The sequence below is a fragment of the Elephantulus edwardii genome, unplaced genomic scaffold, assembly GCF_000299155.1.
Source record: "Elephantulus edwardii isolate Elephantulus edwardi_28Jun2011 unplaced genomic scaffold, EleEdw1.0 scaffold00303, whole genome shotgun sequence".
Lineage (NCBI taxonomy): Eukaryota > Metazoa > Chordata > Mammalia > Macroscelidea > Macroscelididae > Elephantulus > Elephantulus edwardii.
In genome coordinates this window covers 872,568-886,816 of record NW_006400053.1, presented here as the reverse complement: position 1 = coordinate 886,816, position 14,249 = coordinate 872,568, and the positions used below count along the sequence as shown (strand labels likewise).

Genomic DNA, 14,249 nt, shown 5'->3' with positions numbered 1-14,249 from the left:
CTCTGGAGACTAAGGTATGTCTGATACAGGCCATGGCCTTTGCTATCACTTGTTATGCATCAGAGAGTTGGACAATGACCAAGGAGGATAAAAGGAGAATTGATGCCTTTGAGCTGTGGTGCTGGAGAAGAGTATTGAGGGTACCATCAACTGCTAGGAAAACAAACAGATTCATCCTGGAAAGGGTTAAACCCGGAGGCTCCCTGGAGGCAAGGATTCTGAGGCTCCATATAACATACTTTGGACATGTTATAAGAAGGGACCAGTCCTTAGAGAGGGACATCATGCTTGGGAGGGTGGAGGGACAGCACAGGATGGAAAGGCCTTCTATAAGGTGGATTGATTCAGTGACTGGGATAATTGGGATGGGAGTGTCGGATACAGTGCGATTGGCACAGTACAGAGCAGAGTTTAGGGCTGTTGTATATAGGGTCGCTATGAGTTGCAAGCAACTTGACAGCACATAACAACAACAAGAACATATAACCCTAAAATATTTTTACACATGTATTTATGTATTTTATATAGAGAGAAATCCTAAGTGTTTTGTATACATATATATAATACTTAGGATTTTCTGAAACTCTCAAATACATTAATAATCACAAAAATTTGATAGTAATATAGGAAAGAAAGAACATATTTTATAGAATAAAATCTAATGATCAGTATTAAGCTTCACCTTAAAATGGAAAAAACCATAAAACAACAAAAGGGATCTGTATTTGAAGATCTATTTTTTAAAAAATGCAAATAATAAATAAGAATACAGAAAAGCATCAGTAGAGTCCTTGGATCGCGTTAACCACTGGCTGAAATGCTGGAAGACAGGACCTGCAGCCTAGTTCACCCTTCATACCTGTGGAGCACACGTTGACCCTGCACACTTGGAATTACCACAAGCTGGGATCAACTTCATGACAACTAACAACAATATCAGATAAATAAGAGCCAGTGTGAGTAATGATAAGCACCACATTATAGCTATGAAATGCATGAAAGAATGAGGCTGAATTCCAGCAGTAACAAGATAATAGAAATAAGGCTGGTAACTTCATTATTTGCTGGTGACAATTGGCATAGTTCTTCTGTAAAATTAAGTTGACTACATATTTGTAAGTTGTTGTTTTGTGTTTCGTTCTGTTTTTAAATCCTCCTATGACCATATACCCCATGGCTCTGTGAGGAGAAACGTGGCATCAGGATTGGAGGAAGACTCATCAACAATCTGTGTTATACAGATGACTCAACCTTGCCAAAACTGAGGAGGACCTGAAGCATTTGTTGCAAAAGGTCAAGGACTGCAGTCTTCCATATGGATTGAAGCTCAACATCATAAAACAAAGATTCTCACCACTGTGACTATTGAAAGCATCATGACGGATGTTGTGATTGTTAACAGCTTAAGCTTGCTTTGCTCCATAATCAACACTCTTGATACCAGCAGCCAGGAAATCAAAAGACAAACTGAATTGGGAAAATCTGCTGTCAGAGACCTCTCCAGAGTACTGAAGGGCAATGATGTCTGCCTGCAGACTAAGGTGTGCCTGATCCAGGCCATGGTCTTCATAATTACTTGCTATGCATTAGAGAGCTGGGTAATGACTGATAAAATAATTGATGCCTTTGAGTTGTGGTTCTGGAGATGAGTATTGAATATACCCTGGACTACTAAGAGAACAAGCAGTTTCATCCTGGAGAAAGTGCAACCAGGCTACTACTCCTTGGAGGCAAGGATTTTGAAGCTCCATATGACCAACTTTGGGTATGTTGCAAAGAGGGACCAGTTTTGGAGAGAGATATCCTGCTTGGGAGGGTGGAGGGACAGCGCAAGAGAGGATGGACTGACTGAGTGACTGGGGATATGGAAGTAGGTGTATCAGAGACGATGAAGTTGGCTGAAGATAGAGCAGAATTCAGGGCTGCTGTACATAGGGTCACCATGGGTCACAAGTGCTTGATGGAACACAACAACAAATGTTATTATTAAGCAAATAATTCAGAAGATGGGTAAAGTTACTAACAGGAAGATGGTCATTATTACAATAAGAAGAAAATGAAATGCAGTTTTATTTCACATGTATCAAAGCTTTGTTCAAATGATCATCACTCAACATTTTTCTCACACAAACACGTGTACCCACTCACACATACACCACTTTCACAAACACATTTTCTATGTTTTGCAAAATGGACAAGAAAATTACTCTTACTCAGTTTCTATGATGCTTCGTTCATGTCCAACACATCCTCCCCCCGAAAAAAAAGTTTTTATTTTATACAACAGCTGATTTCTGTCTGAGATACTCTCATCTGGTAGAAGGTGTAAATGATTAGCTCTTCAGCTGCTAGCCAAAATGTCAGCTGTCCACACAGTCCACACAGAGGCATCTCAGAAGGAAGCCTCAGAAGTCTACTTCCAGACATACAGCCATTGAAAAACCCTTGGAGCTCCTGCTTTGACACACATGAGGTTGCTTGTCAGAGTTGACTCAGCTGCAACTGGTTTGTTGTTTGAACCTTGTGGTTAAGTTTGCATGTGCTCAAGAATATATATAAATGTGTGTGTATATATATGTATATATCTATATATAAATAAACATTTTAATAAAATCCATCACAGAAATACAAAAAAAATACTATTTGGGTGGACAGCAGCCTATTAGAGAAGGCAAGCAGGGAGGCTGAGTATTTCCACCTCTTCAACATGGAGTGGTGGCAGCTGTGTCCTCTTGCACCAGCAAATGGACTGGGCAGGGTGGGGGGCGTGATGCATTCACATGTATCTAGATGACTATGAGCAATTCTTATCCAACATCTCCCCTTGGAGGTGAGCCATGTGATAGCAGCTCCAGCAGTAATCTCTGTTTTACTGGAAACTGCAAAGTAATCCCCTGATGTCTTGTTGATGGGAAGGGACAGCGGGGGCGAGGGGGTGGGGGGTGTTGTCTTTGCTTTTAGAAATCATTACTCAAACAGTTTATTGGATAGTAAACATCATTCTCACTTGGAAGGGAGTGTATTCACTGATTAATGTATTTGCTGAGATGTACAGAGAATCGTTGACAGCAGAAAGCAGATTGTGAAAGGGGGTTTTCACTATAAGGTTGTGGGCACTTGAAGGTTGTTCAGGCCCACCAGCCAGCCACTCCATGGCAGGACACTGTGACCATCTGCTTTCTTAAAATGAACAGCCTTGGAATCGCTGTGGGGCTGTTTAATTCTGTCCTGTCGGGCCACTGGGAGTCAAAATTGCCTTCAAGAAGTGAGTTTGGTTTCTGTTTGCTTCTTACACTTGAAGCTATCTAGTACCTTAAGCCCCCTTCATTGGACAGAAAACCTGCTTGGCCCCCTGAACCAGGAGCCACGTACTGAAAGACGACCATTGCCTTCTCAACTTCACACATCTCTGGCCACTTCCTGACACATTTATTGGTCTTGATGAACAAGAAATAAAGCAGAAAACTGAGTCTTGCTTGCCTCTGCCTTGTCTATGGACCAGACAGACCTCACTTTCAGCTGCCTGAACTCTGTGGTGGCTAGAGCCCCCCTCACATCCAATTCCCTGTGAAACTTGGACCAGCAAGCGCCGGGTAGTTAAATGTGTGGCTTGGGTAATTAAACAAGTTACAGATGAGTATTATTTGGCCTGGAAACCATTCTTTTGGGGTTCCAGAAGGCTGTATCCTGAGGACTGTAGCTTATTTGTGGAGTCTTGACAGGAAGCAGCTAATTATAACATCTACATACATTTCTCTGGAATCAGACCTTAGGGATTCACTACCTTCTGTACACAAGGAATTTGGCCCTCCAGCTCGGGAGCCACAGAGTCCTTATGTGTCAGAAGGTGGTCATCAAATGGGGCCTTGTTAGCAGCACCTTTGAAGAAAATCACTCAGCTCACCATGGCATGTGATACTAGAATCTTACATATCTCTGTGTCCTCATGTGGCAAACAATGCTAGAGATGTTGGCATTAAAATTGGCCCCTGGCATGCCCCCTGTCGTTCAGGCTTTTGAGAGGTGCAGTAGTTCACTGTGAAAACACTGTTTCCCACCATTGCCTTGTCTGAGAACAGCCGCAGTGTCCAGCAAATCACAGATGCTAGAAATGGTATCCACGTATTCCCTAAGTCAGCAAGCAGAATTACACTATAGGCACAGAGAGAGTCCAAGTAATTTAATGGTTAACAAGCTCTGCTACCAAATGGGTAGTTGAGAGCTCAAATCTACTAGAGGTGCTTCAAAAAAAAGTGAGAGAGAGAGAGAGAGATTTGAACTCTCATACACTATAGTGTGGTTGTAAAATGGTACAACCACTCTGGAAGGCAGTTTGGAGTTTCCCTCAAAAGCTCACCATGGAATCATGGAAATCCCATATGACCCAGCTATTACACTGCTAGGACTATACCCCAAAGAAAACAGAACTGAGACACAAATGGAGAATTGTTAAGTCGATAATCATAGCAGTGCTATTCACAATAGCAAGAATATATAACAGTCTAAATGTCCATCAACAAATGACTGGATTGAGAAATTGTAGTATACTTACATGTTTGAATACTATGCCGCACTCAGAAGCAATGATTTTGAAAAATACTATATAACATAGGAGAGGCCAAAGAGCATTATACTAAGTGAACTAACTCAGGCATATAAGGACAAATATTGCATAAGACTATTATTGCAAAAACAAAAGGATAACCATTAAGATGTTTATGTATATCCAAAGAGGGAAGGGAGAGGGGGGAAATGACGGAGTCATTTTGGTGGATAAAGGAAGCAGGTAAAGGAATTAGGAAAGATCCAGTGGGGATCAGAAAAGATAGGGTAATGGTGGGCATAGATCAGTGATGGTTAATTTTTATGATACAATGTATAGAGGATGACTGTGTGAAACATAATGTGAACAAAAATGAAAAAAGAATATTTCCTTCATTTGGAAGCTGAGCTCATGCTCCTCTATCATAATGACCACCTGAGGATAAATGCTATGTTGACTTTTAACACTGTAATTAGTTTAATCTCTTTTGTAACTTTTCGCAAATAGATTTATAGTATGTACTTGTCTGACTTTTTTTCATTCAATGTTTATTTGTGAACTCACACAAAATTTTGTTGTCATTGTTGTTGATAGTCAATACTGAATATTCCATTGTATACATTTTTCAGAAAATAAAACTATTTTATTGACTAAATAATTGCATTTCATGACATTGAGAATCAAAACATGAGTGTTCCACCTTATGGGAAAGACAGTAACGAAACGGGGGTGATATCAAAGCAAAGAAAAAAGGGCAATTGGATTGTCTTTTTTTTCTTGCTTTCAGTAAATTTTAAATATGAATCCTTTATCAGATTTGACAATTGCCAAATATTATTTCCCAGTCTTTGTACCCTCTTTTCATTCTTTTGGAGAAGTTTTTATGCACATAAGGAAAGTCAGGCTGACTTCTTCTGAAAGACCAGCCATTGCTAAGGCAATGGAGCACACAGCTCTTATTTGTAGTCATGTGGTGGTACCAGGAGAATCGAAAAGAAGGGATGACTTTTTTTTCCTGGCCTACTACACACCCTTTCCTTCCACCAGCTCACACATAGGACAGTGAGGAAAGGAGATGGCAGAACTAGACAACAGAACCACTCACCTCCCAGGATCAGCTGCCTCAACAAAATGTGAAGCAGCACTGAACTGCTGCTGTTCAGCTTTTGTGAAGAGAGGAATCTACTCTGCCAGAGAGCACCAGGCACCCAAGTAAAAGTTTATGTTACGGTGAGTCTCTCATTTCAGATACAGTTCTTGTGAAGACAGGAAACATTAAATTGGGGTTGGTTTGGTTTGTTTGTTTGGTTGGTTGGTTGGTTTTTGGTTTGGTGGGGGGTTGTGCCTGTACCATTCCACCATTCCACCATTCCAAAATGCCCAAATCTAACACAAACACAAAGTGTTTTATTTACAGAGTGGCTGCTGGGTCATCTCCTTCAGACTCACACAAGGAAAAAAAATAAAATAAAAATCTTTGAACTATTTCCCTAAGTATTACAGCCAATCTTGCCTTAACTATCTGTTAGAGTCTTTTTTTTTTTTCCCCCTTTTCTCTTCTTCTCCCTGCCTCTTTTGAAACAGTCCCTCGGCAAGGACTATCCACTTAGCTTTGTATCCAAAGACGAAATTTATAGGTGAAAGGAGTTAGGAGTCAGCCTTCGTTAGAGACTGGTTCATTTCAGGGTCGAAAATATGGAACGCTTCACGAATTTGCGTGTCATCCTTGTGCAGGGGCCATGCTAATCTTCTCTGTATCGTTCCAATTTTAGTATATGTGCTGCCAAAGCGAGCACTCTGTTAGAGTCTTGACAGCTCGCTGAGCAAAATTATCCCACTGCCTGACTGACCTTCATGGTCCACACTTCATGAGAGAACCGGCCAGACCTCTGAGGAGTAAACAGATCCAGAACAAAAGCCAGAAGCATGAACTTAACTAACTCAATTAGCCTTTGCTAAATACCCCATGAACATAATCTCAGTTTTGTCATAATAAGGATCACATTGGCTGCCATCAAGTCAGGCTATTTGTAATGATTCCACACAAAAAAAGTGAAAATGCCACCTGGCCCTGCACCATGCATCCAACCCTCAGCTGCAGATCAGACCATGTGGCCCGTGGAGATTCCATGGCCTGAAGAAGATTGCCATGACTTTATTTCTGGTCTTTGTTAGTCTTGAGCACCAGTGAAACCTGTTCAGCACCATCTGAACAGGCTCCAATAACAGACAAGTGCAAAAGCATTCCATCAGCCAGGAATTGAACCTGGGTCTCCATCATGAAGGACAAGAATTTTATCACTGAACCGCCACTGCATCATTGTAATGAGAATAAGAAATTTGATCTCCATTTGCCAGGATCTGTAATTTCAAATCACTTGCCCAAGGACAACACAAGTGAAAGAGTTGCAGGTAGTAACTGAGCCCAAAATCGGACCTCATTGCTCCCTGGGTGGCTGTGCAGGGTCCAACAGAGGAGCTCCAGTCAACATCCACATTCAGATTAGGTGGTTTGAGGAAGTAAATCTTGGCAATTATTGGGTATTTCCGCCTTAATGGAATCCACTCCCCAGAACCTGAGAATTTTGCTTCTACAAGACTTTACCCTGAAGGTGAACAGGCAGAACTTCCTGTAGATAAGAGTATAGAGATGGTGGTGGATTTAAGAAAATTACCTTCACATTTTTCAAAATGAGATTTGACATTGATCAGAAAATAATCACTGTCGAACAGAGCCAGGTGATCTGAGTTTATATATAGTGTATAGTCTTGTTTCTGCACCCAGGAGCTGAGATCCCCCACAGTTTCTCCTTCACTCCTCTTTCCTCTATACTTGCCAGCCTTCAGGGACTGAAGAGATAGCCTAGTCCCTTTGATTTGGGAATCCTTGTTCTGAGGCAAGCACTGGGAGTGGAGACATTGTGATGCAGGGAGGTGGGAGGCAATGTGAGGGATCAGGAGCTGAAGAGAAGGTTGTGCAGCATGCATAAATGAGTAGAGGCATTTGGTCTTTGGGGTCTGCTGGACCAGAGGCCAGGAGCTGCAGCTAGGCCTCACCAATCTCATTGCTGGGTGGGTAATGAGGTCAATGTAAAAACAACCGGAACGCACGTTCCCCAGGAAACCCAGGCGGAATGGAAACAGCCCGACCTTATGCTGTAGAATTCAAACCCATCGAGTCAATTGCCAGGAAACATGACATGACCTTTGAGAGGCAGTGAGCATCGCTCCGAGAGCAGGCTGCCCTGCTCTTTTCCATTTCACTGCTGCCCCTGAGGCCTGCAAGTCACTAGAAATAATAGCTGTAGCTCCAAATTGGTGCTCCCTTAATGGAACACACAGATTATTGACACTACGGAGCAGATTTCACACACACATGAATATGTGCATACAAACATACATGTGTAAACACTTACTAGGTGTATAGTCTATTTCAGTGTCTTTCAACTTATCTTTTTTTGAGTACTCATGTTGTTGTTGTTGTTATGTGCCGTCGAGTCGCCTGCGACTCATAGCGATCCTATGTACAACAGCCCTAAACTCCGCTCTGTCCTGTGCCAATCGCACTGTCTCTGACACTCCCATCCCAATTATCCCAGTCACTGAATCAATCCACCTCATAGAGGGCCTTCCTCTCCTGCACCGTCCCTCCACCCTCCCAAGCATGATGTCCCTCTCTAAGGACCGGTCTCTCCTCACAACATGTCCAAAGTATGTTAGACGGAGCCTCAGAATCCTTGCCTCCAAGGAGCCACCCGGTTTAACCCTTTCCAGGACAAATCTGTTTGTTTTCCCAGCAGTCCATGGTATTCTCAATACTCTTCTCCAGCACCACAGCTCAAAGGCATCAATTCTCCTTCTATCCTCCTTGGTCATTGTCCAACTCTCTGATGCATAACAGGTGATTGCGAAGACCATGGCCTGTATCAGACGCACCTTAGTCTCCAGAGAGACACCACTGCTCTTCAGCACTTTGGAGAGGTCCCTAACAGCAGACTTTCATGGAAGGTAATATTTCATATGGAGATAGGGTGTGTGTGTGTGTGTGTGTGTGTGTGTGAGAGAGAGAGAGAGAGAGAGAGAGAGAGAATAAGACAGAGACAGAGACAAACCTGATATCCACTACATATTTTAAAAAAAAATAAGCTTCATGACATCACACTAAACAGTATTTAGTCCTGCACTGAAATACCAAAGCCACTTGACAGTCCGGGGCTGTTTCAGCCTTGCAAATTTATGTTATACTGCATTGCAATAGACTTGGAACCCATGTATAGCTGATCCTTCAACAAATTTTCTAAGGCTATAAATCACACAGGAAGAGATTGTCCATCTTTCTTCTCCTGAGCAGATGGTGGATTCAGACCATGAAAGAGGCATCACCTTTGGGTTAAGGTGTAGCTCCCTAGAGTTAGCCCTGTAGAAACCAGTAAATAAGTTGCTGTCCATCTGACTCCAGCTCATACCAACTCCATGTATATCAAGGGGGAAATGTACTCCATTGGGTTCTTAATGACAGATTTTTCCACAGTAGATCAACTAGTTTACTTTGAGGGACCAGCACCCCAGGGATGTCTCAAACCAGAGACTCTCCAGCCCTGCAAAAAAAGGACTAAGTGATGTACTTCCACTGTCTGTTGACAGTTCAAAGTCATCAAGAGCTGGTAATCTGATAATTATAGCCTGGTCCACTCTGTCACAGGGTCCACTCAGAGACAAAAGGGACTCCATAGCACACAAAAGTATTGTCTTTCTACTCCCCCAGTGGTATAACTTTTCCATACCCCCGTGGAATCCAACTGAAGGTATCCATCTACTTCATGACTAGCTTGTTAAAGAAGCGATACTCTTCTTTCTTCAGAAAAGCTGTTAAATTTTGCGATTGGAGTTCAAGCCTGAATTTAAGGAAGTTTGCCTTGGAAGGTCTGGAAAGATTCAATAGATAAACAAGAACAGTTTAATAGTCTCTCATCAAGCAACTCCATTTAAAAAGCATTTAAAGGCCCACCACTACTGTACATCACCCTAACCCCTCCGAAGACTGTGCAAATGGTCCACAGCTCTAAACCTCTTACCAGTAAAAAGGTTCTCACAGGAAAATACTGACACTTCCCATGAAACTTGAAACTTCTGATCCTATTATTAAAAAAAGAAATTTGCATCAGAGTTCGGTTTCTAACCCAAATGGTGTTTTATCTTAGTTGCTAGATGGAAAAAAACAAAACAAAACAAACCCAACCTCATCAACAGGCTGGCTAAAACAGGTTCATTGTTTGGACACTGCATATATTGAGCTCCTCAATGGGTGATGTCTGTCAAGACCACTATCCTCCTGTTCTGGGTTCTACTTAAAGCTTGTGATGACAAATGGAGAGCACTGAGAGTGTTCTCAGGAGCTGTAGAAGGATCTTCCCAACAGGTTACAAAATATGTTCAGCAATCTTTAGAAAATGTAATTACTATTTTACAATATGAAAGTGTTACTCATTGTTGCAAGTTAAGTTTTGTAAATTTAATATAATTCCAGATCATCTGCAGAAACACTTTCCTGGAAATTGCCATCAAAATTAGTATACCAAACAAGAGGTCAGAGGGCCTGGGCCAGGGTGGTTTTCCTTCTCATTGAGCTGGGAGAAGACCATAAGTCGCCATCCTCATGAGAGGATTGCTTTAAAGAAGCTCCTGGTGGAAGATCTTACTGATTTTGCTTTCTGTATGTAAGTCTTGACAAACATTTGGCAATACCATCTCAGACAAGAATCTTATACCATTGTGGAAGGTGGTATGGCGCTTTCTCAAAAAGTTGCAAATAGAGATATCATTTGACCCAGCGATTCCACTACTGGACATCCAAGCAGATATATGCACACCCATGTTTATTATGGCTTTGTTCACAATAGCAAGGAGTTGGAAACAACCTAAGTGCCCATCAACAAATGAATGGATATTCTGTGGTATATTCACACGACGGAATACTACGCTGCATTGAAAAACAAGGAACTCAGGCAATATTATTCAAAATGGGTGACCCTGGAGGACATTATGCTAAGTGAAGTATCTCAGTTACAAAATGACAAATACTGCATAGTGCCACTGTTGTAAAACAGAACTAACCTCGGGGTTGGGGAGAGACTGAGAAAGATGGGTTCAATAATGTATACTGCATTGAAACAGATAAGGAAGAAAACTGTTTAAAAGGGATATGTGATTAGGTATTTTTGTCATGACAGGAGTCTAGAGCGAAGGTTACATGGTGGAGTGGACCTGAGGGAGGGTTTGTAAAACAATGAAAGAAATTTTCTTTTCCTTTTCCAAGAGGGTAATGTACTGGGGGGGAGGGGTTGAGAGGGGAGAAAAGTGCAACAGTGAATGAATGCGGTGGGGGGGGGGGAGATGCAGAGAAATAAAAAGAGAGAAAAAAAAATAAAGACTAAGCTACACCTAAAAAAAACAAATAAAATTTTAAAAAGAAAGCGAAGAGGACAAAAATCCTCTCACCTGGACCAATAAGCAACATCATGATAAATTTAAAAAAAAATTGGAAGCTGTCAAGGATTTCCTTCCATTTGGATAAAAAATAAATAGCAACATGGAAACAAGTAGTTGAGAGCTCAAACCACATAATGCATTGGGAAACTTCAATGTAAAAGACCTCTTTTCAACTGTTAAAAACGAATTTTGACTGCTAAGGTGTACTTGACCCAAGCCACGGTATTTTTAATGGACTCATATCCATTCCTAACTAGTCTATCTAAGATAGTAACCTCATAATCCCATTCACATCCATAATATCGAAAGGATGTATTCTCTAAAATTGTGTAGCTCAATATACAAGGCACATAAGCACACAAAAACACCGAGTGGTTTGTTCCAGAGGAAGTACTGCCTCATAAAATCATAAAGCAGTACTGAGTTGGTTTTGACCCAGAATGATTCTGTATCACAAAACAAAATGTGGCCCAGCCTGTTCTCTCTCTGCTGTGCTTAAATTCATTGTCACAATCCCTGTGTCAATCCACCTCGTTGAGGGTCTTCCTCTTTTTCACTGACCCTACACTTTACCATGCATAATACTCTTCCCCAGAAACTGGTCCCTCCTGACAAAATCTCACCAGCCTCACTTCTAAGGAGAATTCTGATTGCACTTCCAAGGCAGATATGTTGGTTTATTTGGCAACATCCAAAGTAAAGTCACCAATTCTTCTTTGGTCTTCCTTATTCATTGTCCAACTTTCACATGCATATGAGGTGATTTAAATATCATGGTTTAAGTGAAGCATACCTAAGCCCTCAAAGTCACATCTTTGTTTATTAGCACTTTGATTTATTTTTATACCTTTTTTTATATTTCAATAAACGTTTTTAAAGAAAAAAAAAGAATATTCCTGGGCCTCCACAAGACAAAGACTGATAACCCAATTATAAAATGGGCAAAAGATGTGGAAAGAATTTTCACAGAGGAAGACATTCACATGACCAACAAACACATGAAGAAATTTTCAGAATTACTGGCAATAAGAGCGATGCAAATCAAAACCACAATGAGACGCTATATCACTCAAGTAGCAGTAGCAAAACTTAACAAGAGAGCAAGTAGTAAATGTTAGAGAGATTGTGGCAAGATAGGAACTCTTTGAATTTTTTTCTGAAATTTTAACAAAAGTTTACCAAGAACTTGGATTTCTATTCATTTTCTCTCTACCTCCCCCAGTTAGCTTTCGTCTTTAAAAAAATTCTTTCATTGTTGCACAGTTTCCTCCCCTCACCCCACTATCAGTCCATTTTGCTATGCACCTCTTTGTTCTGGATTGTTGTCACCCAAAAAGATACCTAATCATTTATTCCTTTCCAATAGCTCTTTCCTGCATCTGTTTCAATGTAATGCACATTATTTATCCCCTCCTTTTCTAGTTTCCCCTAACTTTCATGTTAGTCCTATTTTATAACAGTGGCATCAAGTAGCATTTATAAAACCCTTTCCAACTGAGACACTTTACTCGCATAATGTACTCTAGAGTCACCCATTTTGTTAAATATTTTATGAGTTTCTTGTTTTTAAGTGCTGTATAGTATTCCATTGTGTGAATACACCACAGCTTCTCTATCCATTTGTTTGTTCATGGACACTTAGGCTGTTTCCACCTCTTTGTTATCATGAACAATGTGGCAATAAACATTGGCATGTATATATCTATTTGGGTAGCAGTTCTGGTTTCTTTGGGCTATATTCCCAGTAGTGCAATTGGTGGGTCAAATGATATTTCTATTTGCAAATTTTCTTAAAAGTACCGTACTGCAGTCCCCACACCATAGCGGCATGTGAGCGGGCCAGGTGGGTGGCCGAGTTTTCCGAGAAATAACTTCACCAAGATGTCCAGTGATCAGGAAAGGTCCAATGATGAGAGCCCCAGCACCAGAAGTGGTAGTTCAGATGCAGACCAGCGAGACCCAGCCTCTCCAGAACCTGAAGAACAAGAAAAACTCGGCAAAAGAAAAACACCAAACTCTCTAGCAAAATCGCTGCTAAATTATCCACTAGTGCTAAAAGAATTCAGAAGGTGCTCGCTGAAATAACCCTTGATCCTCCTCCTAACTGCGGTGCCTAAAGGAAATAACCTTTATGAATGGAGACCAACTATACTTGGTCCACCAGGTTCTGTATATGAAGGTGGTGTGTTTTTTCTGGATATCACGTTTTCATCAGATTATCCATTTAAGCCACCAAAGGTTACTGTCTGCACCAGAATCTATCATTGCAACATCAACAGTCAGGGAGTCATCTGTCTGGACATCCTTAAAGATAACTGGAGTCCTGCTTTGACTATATCAAAGGTTTTGCTGTCTACTTGTTCCCTTTTGACAGACTGCAACCTGGCGGATCCTCTGGTTGCAAGCATAGTCACTCAGTATTTGACCAAAAGAGCAGAACATGACAGGATAGCCAGACAGTGGACCAAGAGATACGCCACATAATTAACCTCATTTGTATGCAGTGTGAAGGAGCAGAGGGCATCTTTGCACTGTGCTGCAGATCTTTATAGCTTTTACAATATGGACTTCTGTATATATGTTATACTGATTATACTCTCTGCTTTAAACCTTTGGAGACTGGGAGATTCCCTAAAAAGGTAAATGCTATTAAGAAAAGAACTTTTGACACTGTAGATGTTTAAAATGCCTACTTGCAAGTCTTGCTTCTTTGGGGTATCAAAATGTATTTTGTGATGTACTATGGATACTGGTCCTGAAGTCTACCAAATATTATAGTGCATTTTAGCCTAATTCATTATCTGTATGAAGTTATAAAAGTAGCTGTAGATGACTAGGAAATTACATCATTTGTATTAAACCCAGATCTATTTCTGAGTATGTGGTACATGGTGTTATGAAAATGTATTACCTTTGACCTTTGTCAGTTTGTAATGAAAGGATTTCCTTTTACCCTCTGTAACTCAGAGAGCACCTGATGTATCATCTCAAGCACAATAAACATGCTCCTGAAGGCTTAAAAAAAAAGCAAAGTACCATACTGCCTAACGTAGTGGTTTCATCCTTTTGCCTTCCCACCAACAGTGAATAAGGGTTCCAATTTCTCCACAACCTCACCAGCAATTGTTGTTTGCTGCTCTGTTGAATTTTGCTATTGTTACTGGGGTGAGATGATATCTCATAGCTGTTTTGATTTGCATCTCTCTTAGAGCTAGGC

At 41.0% G+C, this 14,249-nt stretch overlaps 1 pseudogene; it reads left to right on the top strand.

The window, feature by feature from the left end:
* Positions 1–12,913: 12,913 nt before the first annotated feature.
* On the top strand, positions 12,914–13,516 carry LOC102861304 (annotated as a pseudogene).
* The last annotated feature ends 733 nt before the right edge of the window (positions 13,517–14,249 follow it).